The sequence below is a fragment of the Scyliorhinus torazame genome, chromosome 29 (genome assembly GCF_047496885.1).
Source record: "Scyliorhinus torazame isolate Kashiwa2021f chromosome 29, sScyTor2.1, whole genome shotgun sequence".
NCBI classification, from domain to species: domain Eukaryota; kingdom Metazoa; phylum Chordata; class Chondrichthyes; order Carcharhiniformes; family Scyliorhinidae; genus Scyliorhinus; species Scyliorhinus torazame.
Genome location: NC_092735.1, coordinates 2065472 through 2078527, shown reverse-complemented (window position 1 = coordinate 2078527; position 13056 = coordinate 2065472). Strand labels below are relative to the sequence as shown.

The 13056-nt window shown below is 49.1% G+C and overlaps 1 protein-coding gene across 1 annotated transcript in view; it reads left to right on the top strand.

Annotated features, from left to right (window-relative positions):
- Positions 1-13056, top strand: part of LOC140403811 (protein shisa-9-like) — a 749350-nt gene that overhangs the window by 708487 nt on the left and 27807 nt on the right. The gene's annotated exons all lie outside the window — the stretch shown is intronic.

The window sequence follows — 13056 nt, the reverse complement described above, 5'->3', positions numbered from 1 at the left end:
GCCAAATTTGTGCCAACCCTACCCACCACCCTGCGCCCTCACACCGTCAATGGCAACTTACCCAATTCATGATGGGCAGACCTCAGGAGTCATGCTGATATGAAATAAAATAAAGTTCTAAATATCTCTTATGGACTTCACTGTATAGAGGAACACTCATTCATGAAAGTCCAATAAATACAGTTTAATTCCTTCAAGTATTTGAGGGCAGCACGGTGGCATGTTGGTTAGCACAGTTGCTTCACAGCGCCAGGGTTCCAGGTTTGATACCCAGCTTGGGTCACTGTCTGCACGTTCTCCCCGTGTCTGCGTGGGTTTCCTCCGGGTGCTCTGGTTTCCTCCCACAGTCCAAAGATATGCAGGTTAGGTGGATTGGCCATGATAAAATTACCCTGAGTGTCCAAAAAGGTTGGGTGAGGTTACTGGGTTATGGGAATAGGGTGGAGGTGTGGGCTTGGGTATGGTGTTCTTTCCAATGACCGGTGCAGTTTCAATGAGCTAATGGCCTCCTACTGCACTGTACATTCTATGATTCTATGAAGTATCAAGCAGTAATAATTCTGCAACAATAGCACTTACGTCATCAAAAAGCTATTGACACTGCAAGCACCTTTTTTCAACTCACTGAAACAGGTTAGCTGTTTTATTTATCAATTTTTAAAGGGCAGGGGATTTAAATAACTTGACAGTTCCACCAACTTTATCCGGCCCATGTGAGTATTTATGTGTACCCCAAAAGGTTATAACTCATACACTGTGGGATAAAATCCTAATTCCAGTGAAAATAGGCTGGCTGGTTTAGCACACTGGGCTAAATAGCTGGCTTTTAAAGCAGACCAAGGCAGGCCAGCAGCACGGTTCAATTCCCGTACCAGCCTCCCCGAACAGGCGCCGGAATGTGGCGACTAGGGGCTTTTCACAGTCACTTCATTTGAAGCCTACTTGTGACAATAAGCGATTTTCATTCATTTCAATGGGGGCTGTTTAAACTCAGCACTGAGTTCAAATGGCTCTCCTAAACTCAGGTTTCCCCATGTGTGAGTCATGTCCCTCCCTTGTCCCCACACCCAAGAAAATAGGATCTGTTGGAAATGGGGACAGAACATGGTTCCCAGCACAATGCAGACACGCAGTGGAGTCTCCATGAAAACCTAGCTGTGGTGGATTGCAGCAACATAAGAGGAGAAAGCCAATCAGCCCATCGAGCCTGTTCAATGAGATAATGACCAACTTGCACCTCAATTCCATTTACCTACCTTTTCTCTCATTCCCGACCCAATAAACATGTGACAATCTCAGTCTGGTAACCCTCGCGCCTGCAGCCTTTTGCGAGGGTGGGGGACAGAGTTGCAGTCCCTCCCCCCCCCCCACCACTCCCCCCCCCCCCCCCCCCCCCCCCAGGGAAATAACTTCTCTGTATTTACTTGGGGAACATGCAGGTGCCGCAGGCGGTAAAGAAGGCTAATGGTATGTTGGCCTTCATTGCGAGAGGTTTTGAGTATAGAAGCAGGGATGTGTTGCTGCAATTGTACAGGGCCTTGGTGAGGCCACACCTGGAGTAGTGTGGGCAGTTTTGGTCTCCTTCTCTGAGGAAGGATGTTCTTGCTCTCGAGGGAGTGCAGCGAAGGTTTACCAGACTGATTCCAGGGATGGCGGGAATGTCATAGGAGGAGAGATTGACTCGGTTGGGATTGTTCTCGCTGGAGTTCAGAAGAATGAGGGGGATCTCATAGAGACGTATAAAATTCTAACAGGACTGGACAGGGTGGATGGAGGAAGGATGTTCCTGATGGTGGGGGTGTCCAGAACCAGGGGTCACAGTCTGAGGATATGGCGTTGACCATTTCGGACAGAGATGAGGAGTAATTGTGTCACCCAGAGAGTGGAATTCGTTACCACTGGAAGTAGTTGAGGCCAAAACATTGTAGGCAGAGATCTCGGTGCCAGAAGACAGGTGTTGACTCTGGGATTGAATCGGAGAAGTTCTACCACAGCAAAATCGGCGCCGTTCTAAGATCAATCCTCCAGCCGTTATTGGGCCTGGGCCTGCACCGACGCCACGCCGCACACAACCAATTCCAATTTAAAATGAAACACGGTGTCCGATTCATTGGAGTTGGGATTGCCACTCGGGAAGCTGAGAAGCTGCAGCCGCGAATCAGCGACTCCACTCCCCACACACACTCTCAGACAGAACATTCCGGATCCTAACCACTCGCTGTGTGAATCTGTCTCTCTCACTCACAGACAGAACATTCCGGATCCTAACCACTCGCTGTGTGAATCTGTCTCACTCTCAGACAGAACATTCCGGATCCTAACCACTCGCTGTGTGAATCTCTCTCACTCTCAGACAGAACATTCCGGATCCTAACCACTCGCTGTGTGAATCTGTCTCTCTCACTCACAGACAGAACATTCCGGATCCTAACCACTCGCTGTGTGAATCTGTCTCACTCTCAGACAGAACATTCCGGATCCTAACCACTCGCTGTGTGAATCTGTCTCTCTCACTCACAGACAGAACATTCCGGATCCTAACCACTCGCTGTGTGAATCTGTCTCACTCTCAGACAGAACATTCCGGATCCTAACCGCTCGCTGTGTGAATCTGTCTCTCTCACTCACAGACAGAACATTCCGGATCCTAACCACTCGCTGTGTGAATCTGTCTCACTCTCAGACAGAACATTCCGGATCCTAACCGCTCGCTGTGTGAATCTGTCTCACTCTCAGACAGAACATTCCGGATCCTAACCACTCGCCGTGTGAATCTGTCTCTCTCTCAGACAGAACATTCCGGATCCTAACCACTCGCTGTGTGAATCTGTCTCTCACTCTCAGACAGAACATTCCGGATCGTAACCACTCGCTGTGTGAATCTGTCTCTCTCACTCTCAGACAGAACATTCCGGAGCCTAACCACACGCTGTGTGAATCTGTCTCACTCTCAGACAGAACATTCCGGATCCTAACCACTCGCTGTGTGAATCTGTCTCACTCTCAGACAGAACATTCCAGATCCTAACCACTCGCTGTGTGAATCTGTCTCTCTGACTCTCAGACAGAACATTCCGGATCCTAACCACTCGCTGTGTGAATCTGTCTCTCTGACTCTCAGACAGAACATTCCGGATCCTAACCACTCGCTGTGTGAATCTGTCTCTCTCACTCTCAGACAGAGCATTCCGGATCCTAACCACTCGCTGTGTGAATCTGTCTCTCTCACTCTCACAGACAGAACATTCCGGATCCTAACCACTCGCTGTGTGAATCTGTCTCTCTCACTCTCAGACAGAACATTCCGGATCCTAACCACTCGCTGTGTGAATCTGTCTCTCTCACTCTCAGTCAGAACATTCCGGATCCTAACCACTCGCTGTGTGAATCTGTCTCACTCTCAGACAGAACATTCCGGATCCTAACCACTCGCTGTGTGAATCTGTCTCTCTCACTCTCAGACAGAACATTCCGGATCCTAACCACTCGCTGTGTGGATCTGTCTCTCTCACTCTCAGACAGAACATTCCGGATCCTAACCACTCGCTGTGTGAATCTGTCTCTCTCACTCTCAGACAGAACATTCCGGATCCTAACCACTCGCTGTGTGAATCTGTCTCTCTCACTCTCAGACAGAACATTCCGGATCCTAACCACTCGCTGTGTGAATCTGTCTCTCTCACTCTCAGACAGAACATTCCGGATCCTAACCACTCGCTGTGTGAATCTGTCTCTCTCGCTCTCAGACAGAACATTCCGGATCCTAACCACTCGCTGTGTGAATCTGTCTCTCTCGCTCTCAGACAGAACATTCCGGATCCTAACCACTCGCTGTGTGAATCTGTCTCACTCTCAGACAGAACATTCCGGATCCTAACCACTCGCTGTGTGAATCTGTCTCTCTCACTCACAGACAGAACATTCCGGATCCTAACCACTCGCTGTGTGAATCTGTCTCACTCTCAGACAGAACATTCCGGATCCTAACCACTCGCCGTGTGAATCTGTCTCTCTCTCAGACAGAACATTCCGGATCCTAACCACTCGCTGTGTGAATCTGTCTCTCACTCTCAGACAGAAAATTCCGGATCTTAACCACTCGCTGTGTGAATCTGTCTCTCTCACTCTCAGACAGAACATTCCGGATCCTAACCACTCGCTGTGTGAATCTGTCTCACTCTCAGACAGAACATTCCGGATCCTAACCGCCCGCTGTGTGAATCTGTCTCTCTCGCTCTCAGACAGAACATTCCGGATCCTAACCACTCGCTGTGTGAATCTGTCTCTCTCTCAGACAGAACATTCCGGATCCTAACCACTCGCTGTGTGAATCTGTCTCACTCTCAGACAGAACATTCTGGATCCTAACCACTCGCTGTGTGAATCTGTCTCTCACTCTCAGACAGAACATTCCGGATCCTAACCACTCGCTGTGTGAATCTCCCTCACTCTCAGACAGAACATTCCGGATCCTAACCACTCGCTGTGTGAAACTGTCTCTCTCACTCTCAGACAGAACATTCCGGATCCTAACCACTCGCTGTGTGAATCTGTCTCTCTCTCAGACAGAACATTCCGGATCCTAACCACTCGCTGTGTGAATCTGTCTCACTCTCAGACAGAACATTCCAGATCCTAACCACTCGCTGTGTGAATCTGTCTCTCTCTCAGACAGAACATTCCGGATCCTAACCACTCGCTGTGTGAATCTGTCTCACTCTCAGACAGAACATTCCGGATCCTAACCACTCGCTGTGTGAATCTGTCTCTCTCACTCTCAGACAGAACATTCCGGATCCTAACCACTCGCTGTGTGAATCTCTCTCACTCTCAGACAGAACATTCCGGATCCTAACCACTCGCTGTGTGAATCTGTCTCTCTCACTCTCAGACAGAACATTCCGGATCCTAACCACTCGCTGTGTGAATCTGTCTCACTCTCAGACAGAACATTCCGGATCCTAACCACTCGCTGTGTGAATCTCTCTCACTCTCAGACAGAACATTCCGGATCCTAACCGCTCGCTGTGTAAATCTGTCTCACTCTCAGACAGAACATTCCGGATCCTAACCACTCGCTGTGTGAATCTCTCTCACTCTCAGACAGAACATTCCGGATCCTAACCACTCGCTGTGTGAATCTGTCTCTCTCACTCTCAGACAGAACATTCCGGATCCTAACCACTCGGTGTGTGAATCTGTCTCTCTCACTCTCAGACAGAACATTCCGGATCCTAACCACTCGCTGTGTGAATCTCTCTCTCTCTCAGACAGAACATTCCGGATCCTAACCACTCGCTGTGTGAATCTGTCTCTCTAGCTCTCAGACAGAACATTCCGGATCCTAACCACTCGCTGTGTGAATCTGTCTCTCACTCTCAGACAGAACATTCCGGATCCTAACCACTCGCTGTGTGAATCTGTCTCTCTCTCAGACAGAACATTCCGGATCCTAACCACTCGCTGTTTGAATCTCTCTCACTCTCAGACAGAATATTCCGGATCCTAACCACTCGCTGTGTGAATCTGTCTCTCACTCCCAGACAGAACATTCCGGATCCTAACCACTCGCTGTGTGAATCTGTCTCTCTCTCTCTCTCAGACAGAACATTCCGGATCCTAACCACACGCTGTGTGAATCTGTCTCTCTCACTCTCAGACAGAACATTCCGGATCCTAACCACTCGCTGTGTGAATCTGTCTCTCTCTCAGACAGAACATTCCGGATCCTAACCACTCGCTGTGTGAATCTGTCTCTCACTCCCAGACAGAACATTCCGGATCCAAACCACTCGCTGTGTGAAACTCTCTCACTCTCAGACAGAACATTCCGGATCCTAACCACTCGCTGTGTGAATCTGTCTCTCTCTCTCTCAGACAGAACATTCCAGATCCTAACCACTCGCTGTGTGAATCTGTCTCTCTCACTCTCAGACAGAACATTCCGGATCCTAACCACTCGCTGTGTGAATCTGTCTCTCTCACTCTTAGACAGAACATTCCAGATCCTAACCACGCGCTGTGTGAATCTGTCTCACTCTCAGACAGAACATTCCGGATCCTAACCACTCGCTGTGTGAATCTGTCTCTCTAGCTCTCAGACAGAACATTCCGGATCCTAACCACTCGCTGTGTGAATCTGTCTCTCACTCTCAGACAGAACATTCCGGATCCTAACCACTCGCTGTGTGAATCTGTCTCTCTCTCAGACAGAACATTCCGGATCCTAACCACTCGCTGTTTGAATCTCTCTCACTCTCAGACAGAACATTCCGGATCCTAACCACTCGCTGTGTGAATCTGTCTCTCACTCCCAGATAGAACATTCCGGATCCTAACCACTCGCTGTGTGAATCTGTCTCTCTCTCTCTCTCAGACAGAACATTCCGGATCCTAACCACACGCTGTGTGAATCTGTCTCTCTCACTCTCAGACAGAACATTCCGGATCCTAACCACTCGCTGTGTGAATCTGTCTCTCTCTCAGACAGAACATTCCGGATCCTAACCACTCGCTGTGTGAATCTGTCTCTCACTCCCAGACAGAACATTCCGGATCCAAACCACTCGCTGTGTGAAACTCTCTCACTCTCAGACAGAACATTCCGGATCCTAACCACTCGCTGTGTGAATCTGTCTCTCTCACTCTCAGACAGAACATTCCGGATCCTAACCACTCGCTGTGTGAATCTGTCTCTCTCTCAGACAGAACATTCCGGATCCTAACCACTCGCTGTGTGAATCTGTCTCTCTCTCAGACAGAACATTCCGGATCCTAACCACTCGCTGTGTGAATCTCTCTCACTCTCAGACAGAACATTCCGGATTCTAACCACTCGCTGTGTGAATCTCTCTCACTCTCAGACAGAACATTCCGGATCCTAACCACTCGCTGTGTGAATCTCTCTCACTCTCAGACAGAACATTCCGGATCCTAACCACTCGCTGTGTGAATCTGTCTCTCTCACTCTCAGACAGAACATTCCGGATCCTAACCACTCGCTGTGTGAATCTCTCTCACTCTCAGACAGAACATTCCGGATTCTAACCACTCGCTGTGTGAATCTCTCTCACTCTCAGACAGAACATTCCGGATCCTAACCACTCGCTGTGTGAATCTCTCTCACTCTCAGACAGAACATTCCGGATTCTAACCACTCGCTGTGTGAATCTCTCTCACTCTCAGACAGAACATTCCGGATCCTAACCACTCGCTGTGTGAATCTCTCTCACTCTCAGACAGAACATTCCGGATCCTAACCACTCGCTGTGTGAATCTGTCTCTCTCACTCTCAGACAGAACATTCCGGATCCTAACCACTCGCTGTGTGAATCTCTCTCACTCTCAGACAGAACATTCCGGATTCTAACCACTCGCTGTGTGAATCTCTCTCACTCTCAGACAGAACATTCCGGATCCTAACCACTCGCTGTGTGAATCTCTCTCACTCTCAGACAGAACATTCCGGATTCTAATCACTCGCTGTGTGAATCTCTCTCACTCTCAGACAGAACATTCCGGATCCTAACCACTCGCTGTGTGAATCTCTCTCACTCTCAGACAGAACATTCCGGATTCTAACCACTCGCTGTGTGAATCTCTCTCACTCTCAGACAGAACATTCCGGATCCTAACCACTCGCTGTGTGAATCTGTCTCACTCTCAGACAGAACATTCCGGATCCTAACCACTCGCTGTGTGAATCTGTCTCACTCTCAGACAGAACATTCCAGATCCTAACCACTCGCTGTGTGAATCTGTCTCTCTGACTCTCAGACAGAACATTCCGGATCCTAACCACTCGCTGTGTGAATCTGTCTCTCTGACTCTCAGACAGAACATTCCGGATCCTAACCACTCGCTGTGTGAATCTGTCTCTCTCACTCTCAGACAGAGCATTCCGGATCCTAACCACTCGCTGTGTGAATCTGTCTCTCTCACTCTCACAGACAGAACATTCCGGATCCTAACCACTCGCTGTGTGAATCTGTCTCTCTCACTCTCAGACAGAACATTCCGGATCCTAACCACTCGCTGTGTGAATCTGTCTCTCTCACTCTCAGACAGAACATTCCGGATCCTAACCACTCGCTGTGTGAATCTGTCTCACTCTCAGACAGAACATTCCGGATCCTAACCACTCGCTGTGTGAATCTGTCTCTCTCACTCTCAGACAGAACATTCCGGATCCTAACCACTCGCTGTGTGGATCTGTCTCTCTCACTCTCAGACAGAACATTCCGGATCCTAACCACTCGCTGTGTGAATCTGTCTCTCTCACTCTCAGACAGAACATTCCGGATCCTAACCACTCGCTGTGTGAATCTGTCTCTCTCACTCTCAGACAGAACATTCCGGATCCTAACCACTCGCTGTGTGAATCTGTCTCTCTCACTCTCAGACAGAACATTCCGGATCCTAACCACTCGCTGTGTGAATCTGTCTCTCTCACTCTCAGACAGAACATTCCGGATCCTAACCACTCGCTGTGTGAATCTGTCGCTCTCACTCTCAGACAGAACATTCCGGATCCTAACCACTCGCTGTGTGAATCTGTCTCACTCTCAGACAGAACATTCCGGATCCTAACCACTCGCTGTGTGAATCTGTCTCTCTCACTCTCAGACAGAACATTCCGGATCCTAACCACTCGCTGTGTGGATCTGTCTCTCTCACTCTCAGACAGAACATTCCGGATCCTAACCACTCGCTGTGTGAATCTGTCTCTCTCACTCTCAGACAGAACATTCCGGATCCTAACCACTCGCTGAGTGAATCTCTCTCTCTCAGACAGAACATTCCGGATCCGAACCACTCGCTGTGTGAATCTCTCTCTCTCACTCTCAGACAGAACATTCCGGATCCTAACCACTCGCTGTGTGAATCTGTCTCTCTCTCAGACAGAACATTCCGGATCCTAACCACTCGCTGTGTGAATCTGTCTCTCTCACTCACAGACAGAACATTCCGGATCCTAACCACTCGCTGTGTGAATCTGTCTCTCAGTCTCAGACGGAACATTCCGGATCCTAACCACTCGCTGTGTGAATCTGTCTCTCAGTCTCAGACGGAACATTCCGGATCCTAACCACTCGCTGTGTGAATCTGTCTCACTCTCAGACAGAACATTCCGGATCCTAACCACTCGCTGTGTGAATCTGTCTCTCTCACTCTCAGACAGAACATTCCAGATCCTAACCACTCGCTGTGTGAATCTGTCTCTCTCTCAGACAGAACATTCCGGTTCCTAACCACTCGCTGTGTGAATCTGTCTCACTCTCAGACAGAACATTCCGGATCCTAACCACTCGCTGTGTGAATCTGTCTCTCTCACTCTCAGACAGAACATTCCGGATCCTAACCACTCGCTGTGTGAATCTCTCTCACTCTCAGACAGAACATTCCGGATCCTAACCACTCGCTGTGTGAATCTGTCTCACTCTCAGACAGAACATTCCGGATCCTAACCACTCGCTGTGTGAATCTCTTTCACTCTCAGACAGAACATTCCGGATCCTAACCGCTCGCTGTGTAAATCTGCCTCACTCTCAGACAGAACATTCCGGATCCTAACCACTCGCTGTGTGAATCTCTCTCACTCTCAGACAGAACATTCCGGATCCTAACCACTGCTGTGTGAATCTGTCTCTCTCACTCCCAGACAGAACATTCCGGATCCTAACCACTCGCTGTGCGAATATGTCTCTCTCACTCTCAGACAGAACATTCCGGATCCTAACCACTCGCTGTGTGAATCTGTCTCTCTCGCTCTCAGACAGAACATTCCGGATCCTAACCACTCGCTGTGTAATCTGTCTCTCTCACTCACAGACAGAACATTCCGGATCCTATCCACTCGCTGTGTGAATCTGTCTCTCTCACTCTCAGACAGAACATTCCGGATCCTAACCACTCACTGTGTGAATCTGTCTCTCTCGCTCTCAGACAGAACATTCCGGATCCTAACCACTCGCTGTGTGAATCTGTCTCTCACTCTCAGACAGAACATTCCGGATCCTAACCACTCGATGTGTGCATCTGTCTCTCTCTCAGACAGAACATTCTGGATCCTAACCACTCGCTGTTTGAATGTCTCTCATTCTCAGACAGAACATTCCGGATCCTAACCACTCGCTGTGTGAATCTGTCTCTCACTCCCAGACAGAACATTCCGGATCCTAACCACTCGCTGTGTGAATCTGTCTCTCTCTCTCTCAGGCAGAACATTCCGGATCCTAACCACATGCTGTGTGAATCTGTCTCTCTCTCTCTCAGACAGAACATTCCGGATCCTAACCACTCGCTGTGTGAATCTGTCTCTCTCACTCTCAGACAGAACATTCCGGATCCTAACCACTCGCTGTGTGAAACTGTCTCTCTCTCAGACAGAACATTCCGGATCCTAACCACTCGCTGTGTGAATCTGTCTCTCACTCCCAGACAGAACATTCCGGATCCAAACCACTCGCTGTGTGAAACTCTCTCACTCTCAGACAGAACATTCCGGATCATAACCACTCGCTGTGTGAATCTGTCTCTCTCTCTCTCAGACAGAACATTCCAGATCCTATCTACTCGCTGTGTGAATCTGTCTCTCTCGCTCTCAGACAGAACATTCCGGATCCTAACCACTCGCTGTGTGAATCTGTCTCTCTCTCAGACAGAACATTCCGGATCTTAACCACTCGCTGTGTGAATCTGTCTCTCTCTCAGACAGAACATTCCGGATCCAAACCACTCGCTGTGTGAAACTCTCTCACTCTCAGACAGAACATTCCGGATCCTAACCACTCGCTGTGTGAATCTGTCTCTCTCTCAGACAGAACATTCCGGATCCTAACCACTCGCTGTGTGAATCTGTCTCTCACTCCCAGACAGAACATTCCGGATCCTAACCACTCACTGTGTGAATCTGTCTCTCTCACTCTCAGACAGAACATTCCGGATTCTAACCACTCGCTGTGTGAATCTCTCTCACTCTCAGACAGAACATTCCGGATTCTAACCACTCGCTGTGTGAATCTCTCACTCTCAGACAGAACATTCCGGATCCTAACCGCTCGCTGTGTGAATCTGTCTCTCTCACTCTCGGACAGAACATTCCGCATCCTAACCACTCGCTGTGTGAATCTGTCTCTCTCACTCTCAGACAGAACATTCCGGAGCCTAACCACTCGCTGTGTGAATCTGTCTCACTCTCAGACAGAACATTCCAGATCCTAACCACTCGCTGTGTGAATCTGTCTCTCTGACTCTCAGACAGAACATTCCGGATCCTAACCACTCGCTGTGTGGATCTGTCTCTCTCACTCTCAGACAGAACATTCCGGATCGTAACCACTCGCTGTGTGAATCTGTCTCTCTCACTCTCAGACAGAACATTCCGGATCCTAACCACTCGCTGTGTGAATCTGTCTCTCTCACTCTCAGACAGAACATTCCGGATCCTAACCACTCGCTGAGTGAATCTGTCTCTCTCTCAGACAGAACATTCCGGATCCTAACCACTCGCTGTGTGAATCTGTCTCTCTCACTCTCAGACAGAACATTCCGGATCCTAACCACTCGCTGTGTGAATCTGTCTCACTCTCAGACAGAACATTCCGGATCCTAACCACTCTCTGTGTGAATCTGTCTCTCTCACTCTCAGACAGAACATTCCGGATCCTAACCACTCGCTGTGTGAATCTCTCTCACTCTCAGACAGAACATTCCGGATCCTAACCACTCGCTGTGTGAATCTGTCTCACTCTCAGACAGAACATTCCGGATCCTAACCACTCGCTGTGTGAATCTCTCTCACTCTCACACAGAACATTCCGGATCCTAACCGCTCGCTGTGTAAATCTGCCTCACTCTCAGACAGAACATTCCGGATCCTAACCACTCGCTGTGTGAATCTCTCTCACTCTCAGACAGAACATTCCGGACCCTAACCACTCGCTGTGTAAATCTGTCTCTCTCACTCCCAGACAGAACATTCCGGATCCTAACCACTCGCTGTGCGAATATGTCTCTCTCACTCTCAGACAGAACATTCCGGATCCTAACCACTCGCTGTGTGAATGTGTCTCTCTCGCTCTCAGACAGAACATTCCGGATCCTAACCACTCGCTGTGTAATCTGTCTCTCTCACTCACAGACAGAACATTCCGGATCCTAACCACTCGCTGTGTGAATCTGTCTCTCTCACTCTCAGACAGAACATTCCGGATCCTAACCACTCGCTGTGTGAATCTGTCTCTCTCACTTTCAGACAGAACATTCCGGATCCTAACCACTCGCTGTGTGAATCTGTCTCTCACTCTCAGACAGAACATTCCGGATCCTAACCACTCGCTGTGTGAATCTGTCTCTCTCTCAGACAGAACATTCTGGATCCTAACCACTCGCTGTTTGAATGTCTCTCATTCTCAGACAGAACATTCCGGATCCTTACCACTCGCTGTGTGAATCTGTCTCTCACTCCCAGACAGAACATTCCGGATCCTAACCACTCGCTGTGTGAATCTGTCTCTCTCTCTCTCAGACAGAACATTCCGGATCCTAACCACACGCTGTGTGAATCTGTCTCTCTCTCTCTCAGACAGAACATTCCGGATCCTAACCACTCGCTGTGTGAATCTGTCTCTCTCACTCTCAGACAGAACATTCCGGATCCTAACCACTCGCTGTGTGAATCTGTCTCTCTCTCAGACAGAACATTCCGGATCCTAACCACTCGCTGTGTGAATCTGTCTCTCACTCCCAGACAGAACATTCCGGATCCTAACCACTCGCTGTGTGAAACTCTCTCACTCTCAGACAGAACATTCCGGATCATAACCACTCGCTGTGTGAATCTGTCTCTCTCTCTCTCAGACAGAACATTCCAGATCCTAACTACTCGCTGTGTGAATCTGTCTCTCTCGCTCTCAGACAGAACATTCCGGATCCTAACCACTCGCTGTGTGAATCTGTCTCTCTCTCAGACAAAACATTCCGGATCCTAACCACTCGCTGTGTGAATCTGTCTCTCTCTCAGACAGAACATTCCGGATCCAAACCACTCGCTGC